This window comes from Microtus oregoni, unplaced genomic scaffold (assembly GCF_018167655.1).
Source record: "Microtus oregoni isolate MIOR12 unplaced genomic scaffold, Mior012 000033F_ref0000390, whole genome shotgun sequence".
NCBI lineage: Eukaryota > Metazoa > Chordata > Mammalia > Rodentia > Cricetidae > Microtus > Microtus oregoni.
In genome coordinates, this window is record NW_024543092.1 from 23,351,800 (window position 1) to 23,374,516 (window position 22,717).

Below are 22,717 nucleotides of genomic sequence, written 5' to 3' on the forward strand. Positions count from 1 at the left end.
TGAGCTATACGTGGACCTCATTCTGAAAGTGGACCATAATGATTTATTACAAACACAACAAAGCAAACCCAGCAGGCAGGTAGGTCACGCAAAGGAAAGATGTCTGAAGAAGATGGAACCAAGCAGGCACACCAAGAGCCAACCCAGCCTTGGTTTAACACAGTGGTGATTACCGCCTTAAAGCAAGAAAGAAGGAGTACAACAGCTGGGAATCGCCTACCTCCTCCCGTGTCATCACAAGTCAGAGCAGAAGAAATCACCTGTCAATTACATCCAGACTGGGGTTTCAGCGCTCAGGAAACCTCCCTCAGAACTCCGCTTCTTCACTTCAGAGGTGAACTCACCTGAGAGCAAGGAGCACACTTCTCTTCCTCATTATCTTGTTTTAATAGTTAGAAGAAAGAATATTCTTTTAGGATGTTTGTACTACCCAAGGCAGTACCATCATCATACTCTGCACTTTAAAATAAAATTTCAAATATTATAGTTTACAGAAATCATAAAGTCATAGTAAAATATGGCATTTTCAAAAAGCTCAATAGGTAAAGAAAGCACTCTTACTCCAAAAGAGTAAAACTGGAGGCACGGCCCTGTCGGGTTTAAAGATCCATTACAATCCTGTATTAATATAAAGAGAATGACAGTGGTGTGAAGACAGGCAGACCAGCCAACGAGACAGAATCCAATCCCCAAAATAAACTCAAATACGCAAGTTCATTGGCTTTTTTAAAAATTCCTTTTTCCATCTTCAATTGTCTTTAAATATATAGATATATGTCTATAGATATATATGCACCATTCCTTTTTCTTTCTTGAGACAATCAAGACAAGAGGGGGCAGAAAGTCAGAGCAGTTGAAGGGAACTCCATTGTGGGAACTAACTTCTGTTGTTATCAGCCCCAGCCTCCTTCCCAAGCATGGAGAGCTGCTGGGGAAGACAGGTGCAGAGGCTGCTCTCCCCAAACCTTGACTGCTGGGAGTGACGACAGACGGTGTTCTTGCAGCGGGAACACGTGGCCTAGGGGAAGCATGTGGAGTTGGCATGTCCTTTCCCAACCACCGAGACTCTGTGACTCACGGAACAGAAAGCTTCCAGGGGTTAAGATCTCACATGCGCTGATCATTGGGGTGCAGATATTTGGGTGGTGGGTTCTCTTTCAGTCTCAGTACCATTGTGTCCTTTGGTATATACCCACAACCTTTCTTAGTACCAAGACCATGTGACTCTCAGGACCAGTCCCTTAACCCAAGAGAAAGGCCACCAGGAGAATGTCAGCAGAAGGGAGAAGAGCCAGGATGCTACCTCTACTTTAGCCTCCTTTCTCCGTTCAAAGGCTCACACTCTTCCCTGAGGACCAGAGTTCAGATCCCAGAACCCATGTGAAAAGCCAAACTAGGCCACATGTGCACCTGGAATGCACCAGCCCTTGTGGGGCAGAGACGGAACAATCCCTGGGGCTTGCTAGCTACCCCCTTTCTGTCGTAGACCAGCCTCAATGGGTTCATGCATTCCAAGGAAGGGGCCTATGGATTAGTATTGTGACAAAGGAGGAACAGAGATGTGAAAGAAACACAGACACGGGATGGTACGGAGAGGACAGCTCGGTGGATACTGAATACCGAATCTGCCCGCGTTTATCTTCCATACACTTATATACCCCAATACAAAAGGTGGGGGAGAAGGGCAAAGACTGCTTTGACATGACACAAAGGACAACCAGCACAGTTACTTACTTTAGTACTTGAAACATAAAGCCACTGTTTCCTAAGCTAAACAATCCGAATGAGTCTTTTGGGCAGGATATGCAGCGAAAACTCCTAGACCAAGTATCCTGGAGGCGGCCACTCCCTCTGTCAAACCTCCTGTTTTAAAATGAAGGAGCAGGAATAGGCTTGAATTCTCCGATCGTTGGTCAGGGTGAAGCGGATCCACCTCTACCGGCCTTCTTAATGTCCAAAACACCCACTAACCACACCCTAGGTCAGGATCTCTTATTTGTAGCCAACCTGTTGTCAACAACTTTGAGACAGCAGGAATAAGCTCAGACTCCCTGACCACTAGTCAAGGGGAAGAGGCTCACATCTGTGGGCCCTCACACCTGTCTTAACAGAATCAGACGGAAGAGGTAGAGCAGGACATCTGATGTCCTCTTCTGGCCTTCTAGTGTGTACACACACAGACACACACAGTCACACACACACAAACATACAGAGACACACACAGACACACACACAGACACAGTCACACACACAAACATACATACAGAGACACACACAGACACACAGACACACACAGACACACATACAGAGACACACACAGACACATACAGTCACACACACAAACATACAGAGACACACACACACACAGACACACACAGACACACACACAGACACACACACAGACACACATACAGAGACACACACAGACACATACAGTCACACACACAAACATACATACAGAGACACACACAGACACACAGACACAGAGACACACAGACACACATACAGACATACATACAGAGACACACACACACACATACACAGACACACACAGACATACATATAGAGACACACACAGACACATACAGACACACACACAGACACACATACAGAGACACACACAGACACATACAGTCACACACACAGACATACATACAGAGACACACACAGACACACACACAGACACACATACAGACATACATACAGAGACACACACAGACACACACACAGACACACACACAGACATACATATAGAGACACACACAGACACACACACAGACACACACACAGACACACATACAGACATACATACAGAGACACACACACAAACACATACACAGACACACACAGACACAGAGACACACACACAGACATACACACAGACACACATACAGACATACATACAGAGACACACACACACACATACACAGACACACACAGACATACATATAGAGACACACACAGACACATACAGACACACACACAGACACACATACAGAGACACACACAGACACATACAGTCACACACACAGACATACATACAGAGACACACACAGACACACACACAGACACACATACAGACATACATACAGAGACACACACAGACACACACACAGACACACACACAGACATACATATAGAGACACACACAGACACACACACAGACACACACACAGACACACATACAGACATACATACAGAGACACACACACAAACACATACACAGACACACACAGACACAGAGACACACACACAGACATACACACAGACACACATACAGACATACATACAGAGACACACACAGACACATACACAGACACACACAGACATACATATAGACACACACACATACACACACAGACACACAGACACAGAGACACACACAGACACATACACAGACACACACAGACATACATATAGAGACACACACACAGACACACACACACACACACACACACACACACACACACTTGTGTGTGTGAAAGAAACTCAAAGGTCCTGAGTGCTGAGACACCTAAAGAATATCATTAAGAAAATACTAGCAGAGGAGCACATGGGTGTGACTCAGCTCACACTGCTGTGATCCCTTGAGACAGAGGGCCACACAAAAATGGCACTCCTAGCCAAACAGTGTCTCTGGACTGAACACAGGCCGTGGAAATTAGGGAAGCGTTTAGATTTTCTGATTTTTTTCCCCACTTCCCTGTGGTTGGAATTGTTTGTTTGCTGTTTTGTTCTTTTTAAATAATGAGATTATATTTACTCCACAGATGGGGGAAAGCAATAAAGAGACTCTCAATGCAAAGTTGTCTTTAAAAGAGTTTTTAAAATTGCCATTGTTCCTTATAATAAGCTCCCTCTGGAATCCTGGGCTGTTTACCTACTCAGTGTCTTCAGAGTTACTGTGACACAGTGAGCACATTTCTCCCCTCCCCCACAGAGTACACTGGCAAAGGACTCCTTTTACTTTGACAGAGAGCTAACTTTTGAAAGTAGACCCCGTGTCTTTCTATTCACACAACAGCAGTCTGAAAATCCAACACAGATTTTACTCTCTCAAGCCATTTCTATGACTCATTTTTTACTATTGTAGAATAAACTAATAAAATCACTAAAATGAGCTCTCGGCAACCTTTGCAATCTGTACACAGGCCTGTGACCTTAAAGACACATGCTTAAATGAAGGATGTAAGAAAGCTCATTGGTTGGGTCAGCTAAGGTGGAAGGTCTGGGAACACTGGCAGTCCTTGCCTCAGCAGGCAGAGTTGCTGGCAGCTGTCCCCAAAAGGCTGGCTCAGTTACCCTTTCCACACACCCATCTGCTTCTAGAGGAGCATCTGCTCTGAGGAGCAGCCCCCAACCTCACCCATTCAAGGGAGGCGCCATCTTCTCTATTTCTAGCAGAATTTTTTTTTCTTTTCTTCTTTCCTGAGAAATGAGCTAGCCACTGAGGACAGAAATTCTTTTTTTAAAAAAACTATTTTTTATTTCATGAGTGTGTGTGTGAGGATATATGCACATGAGTGCAGGTGCCCTTGGAGTCCAGAAGAGGGCGCTGGATTCCCTGGAGCTGGAGTTACAGGCAGTGGTGAACTGCTTGACGGCTATGCTAGGAACGGAATTTTTGGGGTTACCTCTCCAGGCCCCAGGCTGCTTACATGGCTCAGTCAGCAAAGTACTTGTCTCAAGAGTTTGAAAGCCTGACTTTGGACACCCCACCCCCCAGCTCCCACATAAAAAAATACAGTGCATGTCTGTCTATAAACCCAGTGCTGGGAAGGTAGAGACAGGAGGATTCCCAGAGCTTGCTGTCCCGCCAGGCTAGTAGGTTAATCAGCGAACTCTCAGCTCTGTGAAAGTACTGACTTTAGAAGTAAGGTGGACGGTGGTGACGGAGGAAGATAAACATGGCTCACTGGCTGGTCATATAGGAATGCTGTGTGCATATGGACTTACACCTACACACACGGCAATAGAACGGTTTATTTTAGTCAGGTTTGACCCAAACGCCTGCATGTTTCCCTTCTCTCCCGTCTCTACAGTGGGTCAAGCCCCCTGCTCTCCACGTGCAGTCCGGGCCCAGAGCCTTCTCAGGCTCCTTGGTCTATGTCAGCCTGTGATTGGACTCTCTCAGGTGATCGTGGGAGAATGCAACTGTCAGCTGCCAGGCAGTCATGATTTAATCTGAGGCTGACCACAAAACCACAGGAGAATTGAGATGTGGGCAGATGACAGGGCTGCCTGGGTCACATGGCTAGATAGGCCAGCTGAGATCAGCACCCGCTGTCCACTCTGGGGGAGAGCTAGCTGTTCACTCCCAAGGGCAACGGGCCACACCCGAGAACAGGTCACAGGCTGATCAGCCTTGGGGGAGGGGCAGGTGGAAATATACCTTAGGCCTCTGGACATTCCGTGCCTGTGAGCCACCAAGAGTATCTCCAGGACCTCCAGGCAGGGACAAGAAAGAGGCCCCGAGGCAAAGCCACAGGAGAGAGGAAGAAAGGAAGGGGGTGGAGTAACCCCCAGGCAGAGCAGAAGTGCGAGGTGTTGAGAGGGAGCCCGGGGAGTGGGTGGGAAGCCCGGGCGTGGGTGGAAAACCCAGTGTCTGTGGTCGAGACAGTGACTCCGCATCCCGTCTCCATGCAGCACCCAGGGCAACCACCTCGCAGCCGCTCTGTGGTAGGAGGCTTCGCCTGCTGGGAACCCGGCCTAACATGGCCACATTCACATTCAGGAGACTGTGTGACCCACCGGCAGGAGCAGGTCTTTCGCTCCTGCCCCTGAGACGAAGGTTCTCATCAGTGTCTAAGAGTCTTTCCCCAGCTTCCAATCTGCTCCTCCTGTGCTCTCAACCTTACCTCGGATCACAGCCCGGACCATGCTCTGTCCTTGAGCTGTGTAGGATTCCAAGGCAGTTACTGGGACTGTATGGAAATAGCACTTTCCCCCAGCATCTCTGAGACCTAAATCCTAGCATTGGGAGACCGTGGAGGCTCTGAATGTGTGTGCACCCCCCTCCTGCACCTCAGAGGCTGGAGAGCACTTTGCCCATTCGCACAACCTCCATTTGGTCTCCTTGTGACTCTTCTTTCTCTTCTCCGTTTAGAAGACGGGAAGATTTAGAATCTGCCCCAGCGCTAACCAGGGATCACCTCACTCCCCTGACAGAACCAGTTTTGTTCAGAATTTTATCTGCCGCCCCACCCCCACCCCAACACACAGGAGTGGATCTGATTGGCCTCGGCTGAGTAAGCCACACCCTCGGTGAGCATCAGACAGCAGAGGATTGGCTAATTACAGCAAGCCAGCCCACCTCTGGGTTGAGCCGGCCTGGGCACAGGCATCTACACTATTGAGGAGTAATTCTCTTTCAGGACTCCTGCCCTGGGAAGAGAAGAGCTTCAATCAGTCCCTCTGGCTGCAGAGGGTCTCAACCCACGGCAGGGAGTTGGGTTCATCCCGGAAGGTGATGTAACTAAAGACCCCACCCTGTTTCTGCTCTCAGAGAGCACAGAAGTGAAGGCATACTCGGGCCAAAGCCCCTGCTGGGGCGGCCTGGGGAACAGAAACCTGTGCCTTTGTTAAAAGTCTGATTCATCCCACTGGCAGGCCACACCTGCCCGGCACTTCCTTTTTCCTGGAGTGTGAGGTGATCCATTTCCTCTTTAGGTTGAAGCCTGCCTGAGTCAGAGTTTCTGTCTCTGCTGCTGGCAGCACCACCTGTTTCCTCCCATTCAGCAAGGCCTAGAACCACAGAGGTGAGTCTGCTGCTCAGAGAAATGCTGTATTTTAGGCCTATTACGTTTTAAATATGTGACTGCATGCCTCCCTAGGCTCCCAAGACTAGGAGGCTGAGAGTAAAGATAACGTCAAAGTATATCCTGTCTGCTCTCCAAATACCCTATCCAGATAGGCTGAACAGCAGAGTCAAAACTTGACGTTCAGAAGAAACACATACATGCACACACACACACAGGAAAGAGAAATAGAAAGAAAGATGGTCTCTGATTCCTGCCCCTCTGGCTGGCCAGACATGAGGTCACAGCACCAGGTTTAAAGGGAATAAAAGTCTCCATCCTTGAATCTCCGCTCTGCCAAGTCTTGTAAGAAAAGACAGGCTTGTGTGTTTAAAGTTACATTCTCACTCTTGGGTCGACAAAGAAGCCTTAGTTCAAAGCAATTGTATTAAATATAGAAGAATGTACAGAGGATGTACGTCCGATGAAAACTTACTTGAGACTGAGGTTAAAAGCAAAAGTTAACTGTAGCGTGTGAACATCCCAGGCTAGAGATGCTGGCTATGGCCATGGGGACCCCTTAATACCTGTGAAAGAAGGAGTCTGAAGTCTAGTTATGATGCTGAGTTCTAGGGAAACAAAGCTAAAATATGAGCAAAGTACCCAAGAATCACAGAACTGGGCAGCAGCTGAACAGTGACAGAGCAGCAGGAGGTAGCAGGAGTTGGTAAGAGCACTGGCTGCTCCTGCAGAGGCTCAGGGTTCAGTCCCCAGCACCTACAATCATCTCTAACCTCAGTTCCAGGGGATCTGACGCCTCTCCTGACTTCTGAGGGTACTAGGCACATGTGTGGTACACAGACATTCATGCAGGCAAAACACTCATACACATAAAATAAACAAAACATGTCCATGCTGTATATTTAAAAAAATGAGTTAGCAAGTATTTTGAAAAATTTAAGTACACTGTATAAATGTCTACTTAAAACAAGATGTGATCTTGTGAGACACTGGAGATCACAGCGGCAGATTCACGTACGGTTACAGAATCAGATGATGCTGGGCCGTGTCATGGAGACAACAGGTGATGGTGGGGAGAAGCTCCAGGTTGGGAGATTTGCTTTGTTCATGCATTGTTGCTCCCAAAGTTCAGCAATTCTTTTCCGTCACTATAATTGTCTCTATCTTCTTGCTGCATAATGAATTGCTTCCCTTATAAATTTCTTAACAATGACCCATTTTTTTAACTGAAAAAAAAGCACACACACACAAACACGAGAGAGAGAGAGAGAGAGAGAGAGAGAGAGAGAGAGAGAATACCCTTTATTTTAATTACAACTTTTCTAACCATGGGTCTGAGGTATATTCTCTTTTTTATACATATAAAAACACCCTCTTGAAGTTATTTCTAAGCACATCATGGATATAAACTTAACATAACCAACCCTACCTCCAGCATTTTGCAAAGATTTTGTTGATGTAACATATTTTCTTTCTATTCATGGTAGGTCAAAAAGAGCATGAATGTTTTTTAGCAATCTGTGGTTTTAAAATTTTAAGTTTTACATTCAGGCCCACAACCAACCATTAAGAAGAATTACACACTAAGAAGGTACGAGACCTTTGTATAAACTTACAAGAACAAGAAGCTGGTAGGTGGGTCAGTCAGTAAAGTGTGGCTGCCCAAACATGAGGACTCCTGTTTGACCAGACACTGCAGGACATGGCTATAACCCCGGTCTTGGAGAGACAGAGTCAGGGAGATCCCTGAAGCTCTCTGCCCAGCCAGTCTAGTTATAGTGTTGAACTCCAGGTTCAATAAGAGACATTGTCTGAAAAGTCAGGCAGAGTGGCTGGGGTCGGGGGTGGGGGTACATCTTTGATCCCAATGCTTGGGAAACAGAAGAAGGTGGATCTCTTGTGAAGTAGAAGCCATTGTGTACTACAAAGTGAGTTCCTGGCTATCCAGACCAGACTCAAAAATGGATAAACAAACAAATACGTAAGACAGAGAATAATTGATGATACCCAACATAAACAGACCTCTGACCTCAACTCACAGGTGTAGACACAGGTAAAAAGACACAGAAAATCTCAATAAACAGAAAATAATCTCAGTGTAATTAGCTTCCATTGTCAATGTGACATGCTAGGGGATATCAATCAAGGAGCCCCCTATGGCCTATGAGCATATCTGTGAGGTGTTTTCTTGACTGCCAATTGGTATAGGAAAGCCTGTGAAAGCCCAAAATATGAGCCTATTTCCACGTTGACCAAAGGTCAGAGAGTGGGAACTACTGCTAGTTCCTGCAAGGTTATTGTGCTTCTGCCTCAAACAAAGATCCCACCTAGCCGTGGACCAGAGAGTTCTGCTCTCCCAAGGTTATTGTCAACAGGTGTGGCTAGTAGCCAGACCTTGTGCTCCAGGAATAGAGAAGTAGATTGTTTCCACCTCAAACAAGAGTCTAAGGATCCAACTAAGTTCCACTCCCTTTGTGGAGATAACTTGGGATTCCACCCAGGGAGTGGTTTGCCTACAGAATGTTTTTGGTCTAGGGTGTGAGCAGGACTTGTTTTGTTCTAGCAACAGAATGTTTAACTGTGAATGTAGCCTGCGACCTTCAATTGGTATGTTCAGTTTTTTGTATCATGTTAATGTAGTTTTTTTGTCTTACTCCTACCTTTTGGGGTCAGGGGTATTTTAGGCAGTGGAAATTAAATGAGGATGAATTTCAGTACTCACTGGAACGCCCTCCTGATACTATCCTATATGTTTCTCTGTTTTACTGTTTTCAATCTTGTCTTCATATTCTTTACTATATTTTTAAATCCCCGTGCCTCTACCCTAGCGAGAGGTTCTTTTGTTGAAGCTGGTCCCCCACAATAGCCCAGCCTAGTGTAGACAGTACCATGTCTAGGCAGGAGGGCCTGAGCTGTCTAAGAAATGTAGTTTGGAAGCAAGCCAGTAAGCAGCACTTCTCCCTGGTTTCTGCTTCTGTGCCTGCCTCCAGGTTCCTGCCTGGAGCTCCTGCCCTGGCTCCCCTTGAGGACAGGATGTTACCTGTAGGCTGAAATAAACTCTTTTATCCCCCCAAACTGCTTTGCCATGTTTATCACAGTAACAGAAAGCAGACTAGGGCACTCATTGATTTCCTTTGTTCTTGCTAGTGCCCATGCTGAGTGTCTTAGTGAGCGTTGCCTGTTCTGCCAAGAGACACCGTGACCATGGCAACGCTTATAAAGAAAACACATTTAATTGATGTGGTTTGCCTACAATTCCATTATCATCATGACAGGGAACATGGCGGTGTGCAGGCAGACATGATGATGGGTTAGTAGTTGAGAGTCCAACATTGGCAGGCAACAGGAAGTCCACTGAGACACTAGGTGATATTGTGAGCATAGGAAACCTCAAAGCTCGTCCCCACAGTGACACACTTCCTCCAGCAAGCCATACCTCTTGAAAGTGCCACTCCCTATGAGAGTATGGGGGCCAGTGACATCCAGACTACCACAGTGAGTAGGATGCTAAGCCCTTGCCCACACTGAATGGTAGTCAAGGCCAGGCCCACAGCATCAACCCTGTCCTTTCTTCTCACAGGTCCCACGTGTTCTAAGGCCTCTCTGAGCCAGCCTTACCATCTTATTCCCTCTACAGAAATTCCCTTCCTCTCTCGTCAACCCACAGAAGCCTGGAATAGTGCCAGTAACCCTCCTTCTCACAGGGTCCTCAAAGTCATGAGGCAGAGGTGGGTTGGGATCAGACCAGCTCTCTGCTTGCTCCCCTTCCCTACTTTTTAGTGTTCTGTTTCAGACATGTGGGCTGTGAGCACTGTTCACTCTCAGTCAGAGGCAGATCATACCTTCTAGTCTGGGCTATGGATTCCTAAGCCTTTCAATGGTGAGACTGTCATAGCCAAAGAGGACAATGTCCAGGGGAAAAGCACACCTCTCCTTAAATAGCCTTCTTAGGGACCAGCTACCTTCCCCTGGCATGCCAGAATCTATCCAGCATATTTCAGAACCTAAGAATTGTCACTTGTGACTGGTTAGATCTATGCCAGCAGATAGCGGCTCTACCACAGTGTCTCCTACAGTATCTCAGTGCAATCTCCATTCAATGATGAGGACAGCCCCTGCTGTAAATCGTGGGAGACACCCTCACTACTCAAACTCAGAGACATGAGTGATGGCAAACTTCCCTATTATGTGTTAGTTGCATGAAAATCTTAGTGGCCGAGCCTTGTTGAGCCCTCTCTACATCTGGAAAAAGCCACAGGGTTCAGCAAGGCTCAGAAGAGCCACTTGACATAGCTGGTATAGACACAGAAGTCTCCATCACAGACCAGCCAGAGAGAACCCAACCTGGAAAACAAAAGTCCCATGTTCTATGGTGCATGGAGGTTTTATTGTTGTTTTATGTGAGTAACCGGGATACATACTCTGTGGACATGCTTCATGGCACCTATGTTGTGCAGACAAGCTCCACGGACCTGTTGTGTAGCCATATGCCATAGCTATGCACCATGGACACGCTCTGTGGGCATACTTCACCGCTATGCTCCGTTGCTATGCTCTGTAGGAATGCTCTGTGGGTACGCTCCATTGACTATGCTCCATGGTTGTACCAACCCTGTGAGTAAGATCTCTTAGGCTTCAACAGGAAAGGTACCCCACATCCTACTGCAAGCAAATCAAGGCATTGGGACCCAAGAAGTAGGGAAAAGTGTCCTGATATACAAAGCTACAGCCACATTACAAAGACAGCAGGAGAACAACCTGGAGTCACATGCCTCAGTTTCCATGACAATGAGTGCAGCCACGTCAAAGTGTACAAAAGGAGGAGGGTGACCTGGAAACCCATTTTTCTTCTGTGAGCCACCAAGACAGACGCTACCTCCATGCAATTCTCTTCCTGCCCTACCTTGTGCTGTAAAGATTTGTTGCTTGTATTGGTTTAATAAGATGCTGATTGGCCAGTAGCCAGGCAGGAAGTGTAGGTGGGCAACCAGACTAGAATTTTGGGAAGAGGAGAGGCAGTGATGCAGTCACAAGACAGACAGAGGAAGCAAGAAGAGAATGCCTTACTGAGAAAGGTAGCAAGCCACATGGCTAAACATAGAAAAGAATTATGGGTTAGGCTGGGTGGTGGTGGTACACACCTTTAATCACAGCACTCAGGAGGCAGAGGCAGGCAGATCTCTGTGAGTTTGAGGCCAACCTGGTCTACAGAGCTAGTTCTAGGACAGGCTCCAAAGCTACAGAGAAACCCTATCTTGAAAACTAAGATAGATAGATAGATAGATAGATAGATAGATAGATAGATAGAGATAGATAGAATGAATTATGGATTAATTTAAGTTGTAAGAGTTAGTTAATAATCAGCCTGAGCAATAGGCCAAACAGTTTATAACTAATATAAACCTCTATATATGTATTTGGGATTGAAAGGCTGTGGGACCTGGCGGGACAAAAACTTCCATCTACAACTTTGGTCCCGTGGTCCTGTGTCCCCAAATGGAGGTGCAGTTGGAGAAGTCAGAGCCCTGTCCAGCAGGACTCTTCTGCAATCTTATGGCGAAGAAGGCAAATGGTTCACTATGGTCTGCCAATGGCCCTCCAAGACCTGGCATTCTTTCCAGGGAAGGAGCAGTAAAAGCATAAGGTATGGAAGTGCAGGATGGGATTGCAGAAGCCAGCCTTCAAGAGGCTGAGGCTCCTAAAGGACTCAGCATGACACAGAAGCTGCAGGAAGGATAAGTTCATATCCCTGGGGCAATCTGCTGCCACAGTTACGAAGTGAAACACAGGACAGGCTACCCCCATTTCTTCTCTCGGCACCTGCAGGAAACCATGGCTAAGGGCCCAGGCTGCGGATGTGGAGCCCCTTCTGAAGCCATCTGTGTTATGGTTTTCTGTCTCTTTAAGAGACAAGCCATGTCCACTCCCTCCCCATCTGCTGAGGCAGGCTGATCTTTAGCTTCCTGCCTGAGCTCTCTCTCTTTTCCATCTTCCTCTCGGAAAGGCAGCTTCACTTCTGTTTCTCTCCCCCACTTCTCCGCTTCCCCCTTCTCTGTCTCCTTCTCCTCTTCTCTCTCTCTGTCCCCCCCTTCACCCTTTCCCCTCCACAACCCCCTGAATAAATATTCAACCTCACTCTGCATGTCATGTCTATCTATGTCTCTGTCTCCTGCCTGCCTGTCATGTGTCTCCCTGCCTGGCACCAGCCACTGCTCGGGGACCAGCAGCGGTCTCTGCCTGGTACTGGCTGCTTGCAGGACCCGCTGTCTGCCTCCACATGGCCCGCCACCACCATTTGGGACCTACAGCATTTCTGCTGCCTACTGCCACTGGGGATCTTGCAGCATTTTTTTTTAAAAAATATAAAAATCTGTGTACAGCATGAGTGCCCAGAAAACCCAACATTTACTTCCAGCAGGGCCTTCTGGAGCTTGTGTCCCCAAATAGTATGTGTTGTATGGGCTTGATATTTCTTCCTTCTGGGACAGCAATGTCTATACTTTCCCTGGCCCGAATCCAAGAATGGTTTGAGCAGAAGAGCAGTTGGCATTTGCCCAATGGTGTGTGAGTGGCCTTCATGTCTTCCACTATCTCACGGGGACTTCTGTCCCCTTGCAGGATGCCTGCTACAAGCAACACACTTGTAGCCTGGCTTGAGTTCAGGGAGACTGAGGCGGTAACAGACAGTGGCCTTACCTGTGCATTCACAGTCTTGCAAATGTCTGTCAGTCATAATCTTTGTGCCACAACTCGGGGAAGGGAAAGTCAACAGGAGGGATTCTGAGTCATTCAACTCCCATAAAATGTCTTCTGCATGCCCACCCCCAAAGTAAATATAACTTAAAATATTTTAAAAATAACTTTTGAAAAGGGAAATTCCAGAGTGAGAGTTGAGACCCCTTTGGGGCAAGGGTTGTACATACAGCTTTGGCAGACAGAAGAGGCTTGAGCTAGGCCTGTTCCTTCTCAGATTCCAAGCGGTAGGCACAGCAACAGATGCCAGGGAACAACTTTCTGAGTAGAGTGAGTCAGGTGTGGGGAGGGGAGGAAAGTACCACATGCTCAGCAGATGACAAAATGCAACCACAGGCACCACAGCCTTGGGGGGGGAACCAGCTATGAGCACACAGTAGCCATTCGTTGCAGTTTCAACGGACACTTCCCCCTAAGGCTCATGCATTAAAGGTTTTGTGGGGCTTTGATTGCATCCTAATGATAGGAATGATTGTATCCTAATCAAAAGGTCAATCCCTTGATAGGCTCATAATTTGATGGAGTTCTTGGGAGGAGGCCTAGCTGGAGGAAGTGCGTCCTGGAGAGTGGAGGGGTTTGATCTGAAAGGGCTCAGCTTCATTCTCAGCCCCTCCCTTCCTTTGACCACAATGAGGAAAGCCACCTTGTTCCGCCTTACCTTCCTCCTTCATGTTGTACCTTACCACTGCTCCGGAAACCATGGAGAAAGCTGTCCACTGAGTGAACCCTCTGAAACCATGAACCAAGGTTTGGATATGTGCTCTTCAGTGCTCCTAGATTGGGGTCCAGGCTCCTCCATGCTCCCATGGTTGGGTCTGGGCTCTATGCTCCTAGGTTTGGGTCTGGCTTCATATTCTTTTGTTACTCTGAAAATGGGTTAGCCAAGGATGTATTCATTGGAGTGGCATTGCCTCCATCTGCCTTTCTAGAAGTCTGGAAAGTTTACTTTCCCAAGCTTGAGCTACCCAGAGACCATAGGAAGCAGGCTGGGGACACACTGCTCTTTCTCACTGCTTTATTTTCTATCTCCTCCCCTCCCCCACTCTCATAAGAACTCTGGTGATTACATAGAGAGAGGAGAGACCCTACCCAGACACAGATGCTCACCAGGTCCTTCTCCATGTTTGTGTTCACATGCCCTCCTCCCTCGCTACACGTAGACAGGGGAACCCAGTTACTGAAGCATCTGAGGAGAGATTTCTTGGGCTGGACACGGTGGTACACACCTGTGATCCTGACACCCCGGTGGCAGAGGCAGGAGAGACGATTCATGACCAAGGCCAAGCTAGTCTACAGAGTGAGTCCAGACCAGCCAGGCCTACACAGTGAGAGTATCTTAAAAATAAATGGGGATGGGGGACAGCGAGAGATCCTCTGGTTTGAGAGAAAGACGTTCATTACAGCAATGGACTTTAACCAGAAAAGTGATCGTCTGGCTAAATTGCAGGGTGTAGAACAAAACAAAGGGAAGTGGGTAAGGCAGCCATAATCTGCTGCCAGCCCTCCCCCACCCCAACTGTCTCCTCCCTTTCTGCCCTCATCTCTCCTGGCATTTGTTTAGGAAGATGCCTACAGCGGTAAAGAAACACATGGGAGGCTAATCCTGAATCTGCCCATTATGTTGTATAATATACAGCACACATGTGCGTGCACACACACACATGCATGCACGCACGCACGCTATACCAACCTTTGTGTCCCCCTGCCCTGTGACCTATGGAATCCTCTCTAGGTCCAGGTTCTGCAGTTAGCAGTGGAGACATCGCAGCAAACGAGATCATCACCCAGCCAATCAAATACCTAAGCTCCACTGTGGGAAACGCATCACATGTGAACTGTGGCCCAAGGTGACATGGGAAAGGGGGTGGGGAATAGAGAGGACACAGTATATGTCACCCACAGTCACATGTTCAGGTCTGTGCAACTCACAGCCATTCCTGCCTTGCTGGCCAGTCCTAAAACTCCCATGTACCAGAACAACGGCATGCCCTTGGGTTAATCGGCTTCCCGTGCCCCTTTAGGGATAGCTGATCTGTAGGACAAATTGGGTGAGACTTCTCAGACTACTGCTTAAAAGAGTAGGACGGACTGCAGATATAATGGTTGCAGCAACCCCTTTGCAACCATGAGGGGATGTAGGGGCTAGATGCTATCTATTGGGGACTGTGGGCTGAAGGTCAGAGAGGACCCGAGTCCTTGAGGCAGAGAGCAATACACTACCAGACTTGCAGTTTACTTTACAAGGAGACGTACCTGGGAGGTGTCTGGTATATGGACAGTTGGAGCCCCGTAGAAGCTGGCCCTTAAATAAAACGGCAATGTCCCTTTCTCTAGGCACCTTCCAGAATTTATGCACTGTACTAAATAATTTAGCTGCAAGCCCTATAAGTATTTACTGTTTTCTGACCAGTTGCATGATGGGCTACTCCCTCTTTACCACAGGATCCTGACCCCAGGCACAGAAAAGAATATAATTCATCATTGAATCCTGGACTGGATGCAAAAGGAGGGATGAGTCCTGAGTCGGCCACTCCTCCCCCTCCTTCTCTGTGTGTATGGTCACGATGTCATGCTCAGAGGGAAACTGAGGTCCCAGATCTGCTGTAGAATGAGAGAGGTCACAGTCCCAAACCCACCCCCAGGAAACCATCAGGATGAGGTTGGAGTCCACTAATGAATGAGTGACACCAGCAGTCGCGTCCACGCCACCTCATCTCTGGACACCGCGCAGCCCACAGCCCTTTGGTTACCAGGTTCTCTGAAGAAGAAAGGTACTAGGTGCACTGTTCTTTTCTGTCTGGTCTGAAGTACAAGCTGGTTAGCTCCCCCCTAACACTGCATAGCTAACACAGCAGCTCCTCCAGGGAGACCAGAAAACATTTCTCTGCAGTAGCGAGGGTCAGCAGGCCATACTCTGACTCAGCCCTATACCCTCCCTGTGCCCTCAAGTCTCCTGTCTGGGGGAGGGTAAGAGCTACGTCGGGCCCTGTATCCTCAGAGGAACTATCAGGTCAGTCCCTCTGAATATCCGACTGCAGTTGCTCATGCAGAGGCATGTCAGCAAAAGTGGGAAGTCTCTTTACAGCCCAGTCCAGACAAGAGGCAAAGGGGAGAAAAGGGACCATGGCTGCTGGGTGCCCTGACCCTCTTCACTTGAGAAGACCTCCTTCTGACCAGCATTTTCCTGTAGCCTTTGGTTCCTGGTTTAACTTAGCCTTGCTCTAACCTCCTGCTTGCTCGCTGTGCTGAACACACCTAAAGACAGGCCATTTTGTCTTTGTGTGACCCCACACCTGATCCTCAAGGTGTTTTCCATAAGTGATGACCCAGAAAATCTTAGTCCCCTGTCCCTAGCATTGCCACCTACTATGGGGCACCTGGGTTCTGTTTATTCTCAGAGCTTCTTCTTTGCTAAGTTCCAAACTTAATGATGACTTTCTCCATAGCCTCTCTGATGACTGGCTGATCACCTTTTCATCCTACAACCCCCTCTTGGGCTCTGCTCTCCCCAGGTGTGGGATAATACTTTCATACACTGTATTTGTCAATTGTATTGGTTTAATAAAACACTGATTGGCCAGTAGCCAGGCAGGAAGTATAGGTGGGGCAACCAGACTAAGAGGATTCTGGGAAGAGGAAGGCAGAGAGTCAGTCACCAGCCAGATGCAGTGGAAGCAAGATGAGAATGCCTCACTGAGAAAGGGTACCCAGCCAAGTGGCTAAATATAAACAAGAATTATAGGTTAATTTAAGTTGTAAGAGCTTATAATAAGCCTGAGCTAATATGCCAAACAGTTTATAATTATTATAACCCTCTGTGTGTTTCTTTGGGACTGCAGGATCAGGTGGGACAGAAACTTCTGTTTACACTCAGGCCTATGACAGACTGACAAATCAGAATTCTGGAACGGAGGGAAAAGGCAAAGATGAACCAACCCCTGCAGCACGGAATCTATGTGCCACCGGACCAAGGCATCCTGTGGGTTTCCCTAGGAGACCTCGCAGCTCCACGGAGCCAACTCCAACTGAGCAGAAGCTCTTCTTGCTCCACACTGCCTGTGGAGCAGGTACCCATCCTCACTCTAGCTAAGTGCCTGGGACCACACAAGCACACCCGTGGTTCAGATCAGAGAGGCTCACCCAGGTCCCTAACTTTTGCCCTGTGGCTCTCCCCCAAGTCAAGAGGTGTCACTGGGGAGGGAAATAACAGGACAATCTAAGGAGGATGTTTACAGAGTGCAATCAACAAACACAGAGAAGACCAGCACTGTGCAGTAGCTGCTCTCTGAGCCTTCCAGGGAAACCACGCAAGGTAGCCCAATTCAATTTCAATTCCAGATAAGAACAAGTAGGAGATGTACTTAGAGGAATGTCCTGCTTTGTTTTGTTTTGTTTGTTGTAAAGAATGCCTGACTTATCCTGGATCCATCTAAGCTTAAGCCAGTCCCACCCTAAACTTCCCAGGGAAGAGCTGGGTTCTTGTTGTCCCATCTGAGGGAGCTCTCTCTGAGGTCCTCTGGTCCTCTGGGGAGAGTCCACTCTGCCAACAAAAAAGAGAAGTGAAGACTTTGCGGTAGCTATGTTGGGTCAGGAGAACCCCGTTCTAAGCACGCAGCCTTGGAGAAGGAGCTGCTCTTGTGTCTCGCTATGTTACAGAACATCTTAATCTGGTCATCTAAATCCTGGGTTGTTTCCTCTGATTTCCCTGGGCTGTAGATTCGGGGCTGGGGCTCCGTGTGCGGGAAAATGTAAGATGGTGTACCTGCCTGCAGCTGGGAGCTCAGGGCCTAAATGGTGCACTTGCCTGCAGCTGGGTGCTGAGGGCCTGAGATGGTGCACCTGCCTGCAGCTGGGAGCTCAGGGCCTGAGATGGTACACCTGCCTGCAGCTGGGTGCTGAGGGCCTGAGATGGTGCACCTGCCTGCAGCTGGGAGCTCAGGGCCTGAGATGGTGCACCTGCCTGCAGTTGGGAGCTCACGGCCTGAGATGGTACACCTGCCTGCAGCTGGGAGCTCAGGGCCTGAGATGGTGCACCTGCCTGCAGCTGGGAGCTCAGGGCCTGAGATGGTACACCTGCCTGCAGCTGGGTGCTGAGGGCCTGAGATGGTGCACCTGCCTGCAGCTGGGTGCTGAGGGCCTCCAGCCTCTACAGCTCAGGATTCCCCATAGCTTGCTTCTCTGAAGGAGTATTCTGAACAAAAGCCATAGACTTCTCTTGGCCTCACCTGCAGGTTGCAGGATAACATTCAGGTGCCAACCTGCTACTCAAAGCAAGTCACTGGTTTGGGTTTTGTGTGCATATGCACATACCGTATGCAGATAGATAGATAGATAGATAGATAGATAGATAGATAGATAGATAGATAGATAGAATGTATATTCTGCTTCCCAAGTATTGGTATTAAAGTTGTGCATGATCACCACCCTGTAGCTTGAATAATAAAGTAGCTTGAATAATAAAAACCCAGAGACAGATACAGGGGTTAAAGCTAAAGATCAGAGAAGCAGAGCAGTAAGCCACTAGGGAGACCTTTTACCTCTACCAATGCTCAAACTGAAGGGGCAATCCTCAGACTGCAGTGTGTCTCCATCAAACCTCAGACTCCATACTCCAGTGAGTTCCTTCCTGTCTTTTCCCCTTTATACTCCTCTCTTCACTAGTCATCTCGCTCCTGTCTCCATCTCCCCAGTGCTGAGCTTAAAGGTGTGTGACTCCCAAACTCTAGGATTAAAGGTGTGAGCCACCTAGATCTGTTTCTGGATCGATCTTGTGTAGCCCAGGGTACCCTTGAACTCACAGATATCCACCTGCCTTTGTCCCCCAAGTCCTGGGATTAAAGGTGTGTGCCGCCACTTCCTGGCTTTGCACTCTGATCTTCAGACAAGCTTTATTTATTAAAATACAAATAAAATATCACTACACCACCTGGCTTTAAAAAAATCACTTCTTATCCTGGAGATTAAAATAAAACTTCATCTGAGCTGGGCGATGGTGGCACACACCTTTAATCCCAGCACTCAGGAGGCAAAGGCAGGTGGATCTCTGTGAGTTCGAGGCCAGTCTGGTCTACAAGAGTTAGTTCCAGCCGGGCGGTGGTGGCGCACGCCTTTAATCCCAGTACTCGGGAGGCAGAGGCAGGCGGATCTCTGTGAGTTCGAGATCAGCCTGGTCTACAGAGCTAGTTCCAGGACAGGCTCCAAAACCACAGAGAAACCCTGTCTCGAAAAACCAAAAAAATAAAAATTAAAAAAAAAAAAAAAAAGAGTTAGTTCCAGGACAGTCTCTAAAACTACAGAGAAACCCTGTCTCAAAAAACCAAAAAATAAATAAATAACATCATCTGTTAATTTTGGATACTTTTAATAACATCCATTTGTTTTTTAGGCTTATTCAAAATTTGTTACATGAGGAATAAAAAGAAAGATGAGACAAAATTGTTGATTAAAGAGATACAAAAACATGAACAATTAAACATTTTGGACATGTTAAAGAACATGGGTTATACAGAAAGCAAGCAAAATCCAAACATCATGCGTTTATGAAGTATGGCAGCCTGGGGCTCTGGGCCAGCTCCTGCCCATAACGGCTTCAGCTTACCCAGCCTCCGTCACAGCCTGGCTGAACTGATTCAGTAAACCTCTGCTTCGCTAAGCCATTCTTTCCTGCCGTGTCCTGCCGTGTCTGCTACCTTTTATGTTTATAGTTGCAGTGTGGAGTTCAAACTCCAAGCCCTGGGCACCAGGCTGTGTTACTCCCACAGGGGTTTGTCTGGCACTGCCAAGTGATATGAGAACCCGCTCCTGGAAACTCCCTTTCCATCCACACACCAAGAGTGGGACCATGTGGCCCCCCTTGACTCTGCCGGTCCCTGAGCCGGCCCAGAAAGTTGCTCAGTTGTAGCAAATCTGCCTGTCTCTGTGGGCCATGCAAAGAGAAAATCCGGGGTGATTGACAGAGCAAATTGGATCCCCACTCTCCAGTTCTCTTCTCATTTGCAAATATATTAGTGAGAACCTGCTGTGGGCCACTGCCAGGAAGCCATCAACCCTGCCCAACAAAGATGGTGCCATCCTGTAAGACAATTCCCAGCTGTTAGCCTGGCAGGAATCTACCCTGTTGTGGGGAAAATAAATCCAGGATAAAGAGCCATAATTTACAAAGGACAGATGCTGCCCACTGGGACGGGACAGGGTTTTATTGACCTAGTTTGGGGTAACTGAATCAGATTCCCAGTTTTCCCACTTAAGAGGGACACAGAATTTAAACAGTAGAGGATCCTCAGTTGGCACAGAGTGGGGCAAACATGAAACAAGATTCCTGTGTCCTCACGGTCCTAACACAAGCTAGTCACAGGAAACCACACCAGTCCCCCTTGGCACTCAGGAGGGGACAGCAACAGGGAGCAGAAATGGCTGTGAGATGGGGATGAAGGATGAAGAAGCGGAACTCTGCCACCCCATCTGCCACTCTAGTTCTTGTCTCAAAGAGCAGAAACAACACGTTTCTCTTCATTATGTCATTACCTGCTTTCCCTGAGAGTCTATGGGCTTCAGAGATGAGCTGAGCTCAGATGTAGGCGGCAGACATTAGGCTTGACGCTGCTGCTGGGACCTCAGCACCACATCTGCCCTGCTATGGGGTCTCCTCTGACATCTGCCTCCCTCCTTTCCAGTCCCACTGGAGGAATTTCTCCTGAAGAAATTTGGAATAAAGGCCTCGTGATGTACTGGGTTCCAGTCCTAGGCCAGCTCTGCATAGCTTCATGGGCTTCTTCTTCCCACAGACACCTGAAGTGTTGCCCAGAGCACAGGGAATGCTCAGAGCTCAAATGTGAACTCTTTCTGCTCAGCTCTGAAAACATCAGCTCTCCCAGAGAATCAAGCATGGAAGGAAACTTCCTTGACTTAATAACGTGTTCCTCCAGGAACCGAAAGGTGCCCACAGACTTAAGGCTGAGAAAACCATTAACTCCACCTCCGAAGGAGTTGGCACTTAGCAAGCTTCCCGTGGGTGCTCATACACAGCTTTAGTAATAATCAATAATCAATTAAGTAACCCAGATGCCCTTCAGGCAAATATGTGAACCAGTGGAATGGCCAAAATGGGATGTTATTTTTAAGGTAAAGAACTCTCAAGCCATGAAAAGGAGTAAAAACCTTCCATGTATGTTGAAAAGTGAAAGAAGTCAACCTTGACTTCAGCTACAGACAGTGCTCTGGAAGAGCCAAGATCGTAGAGGTGGAAGGCCAGGGGCTCTCTACAGTCAGGTGGGAGGGAGTGCTGCAGGCTGAACCTTGGATGTTCTGCAAAAGCCTCTGGGTTGAGGGCGTGGTCCTCAGCTTGGCACTCTGGTGAGTGAGGCCTGGTGGGAAAGGCTAGAGGCTTGTCAGTGTGGAACGAAAGAGGGGACTATAGGCTCTTCTTGTCTGACTCCTCACCCCTGATGGTGTGAGGTGAACAAGCCTCCTCTGCTGTGTAGTCCCAACGCATGGTTCTGTCAGTGCAAATACTGTAGCTATCCTCTTACAGGGAACAAGAGATAGTTTATTCTGGAGCGTTTTGAGTGACCACGGTCCAGGAGCACAGATTTAGTTTGCCCCAAATTCCAAATTTCAACATGGAAGCAGTTTCACGAAGTTTTAGTTTTATAAAAACCGTAAAAAGAAAGACATAAATCAAGACACATTTAAAATACATTAAACTTGGGACATCAGAGAGGCAGGAAGCATGAGATGGGAGAAGCTTTTCTGTCGGCCCAGGATGCTATCTGATGGCAGTCGTGGGACTGTTAATAGAGTCTTAAAGGTTTTATCTGTTAGTCACTAGATGCTAGTCTTCCAGAGGTGGATGGGCAATTACTGCTCCAGAGAGCGAGAAGTAGCCCAAGATAAGGTAATTGACCTCTGCCCCTCTAACATTCCAGCTCTCCACAGCACTGAAGTCTAATCCATTAGTCAGTCTACAGACACAGCGTCTTTCCTGAGTTCCTGTCACAGTGCTGCACCAGCACAGGCCTGAAAGCCACAGGTCAACCCACGGAGGACTGAAACCTCCAGACCTGAGAGTCCAAGCAAACCTCTTTTCCTTTCTAAGTTGATAATTTCCATTATTTTGTTAGGCAAAAACAAACAAACAAGAAAAAACCAGAGGGATGAACAGGCAGAAGCTGGGGGCTTTTAGGGTGGGGAAAATTCACTTATGCATG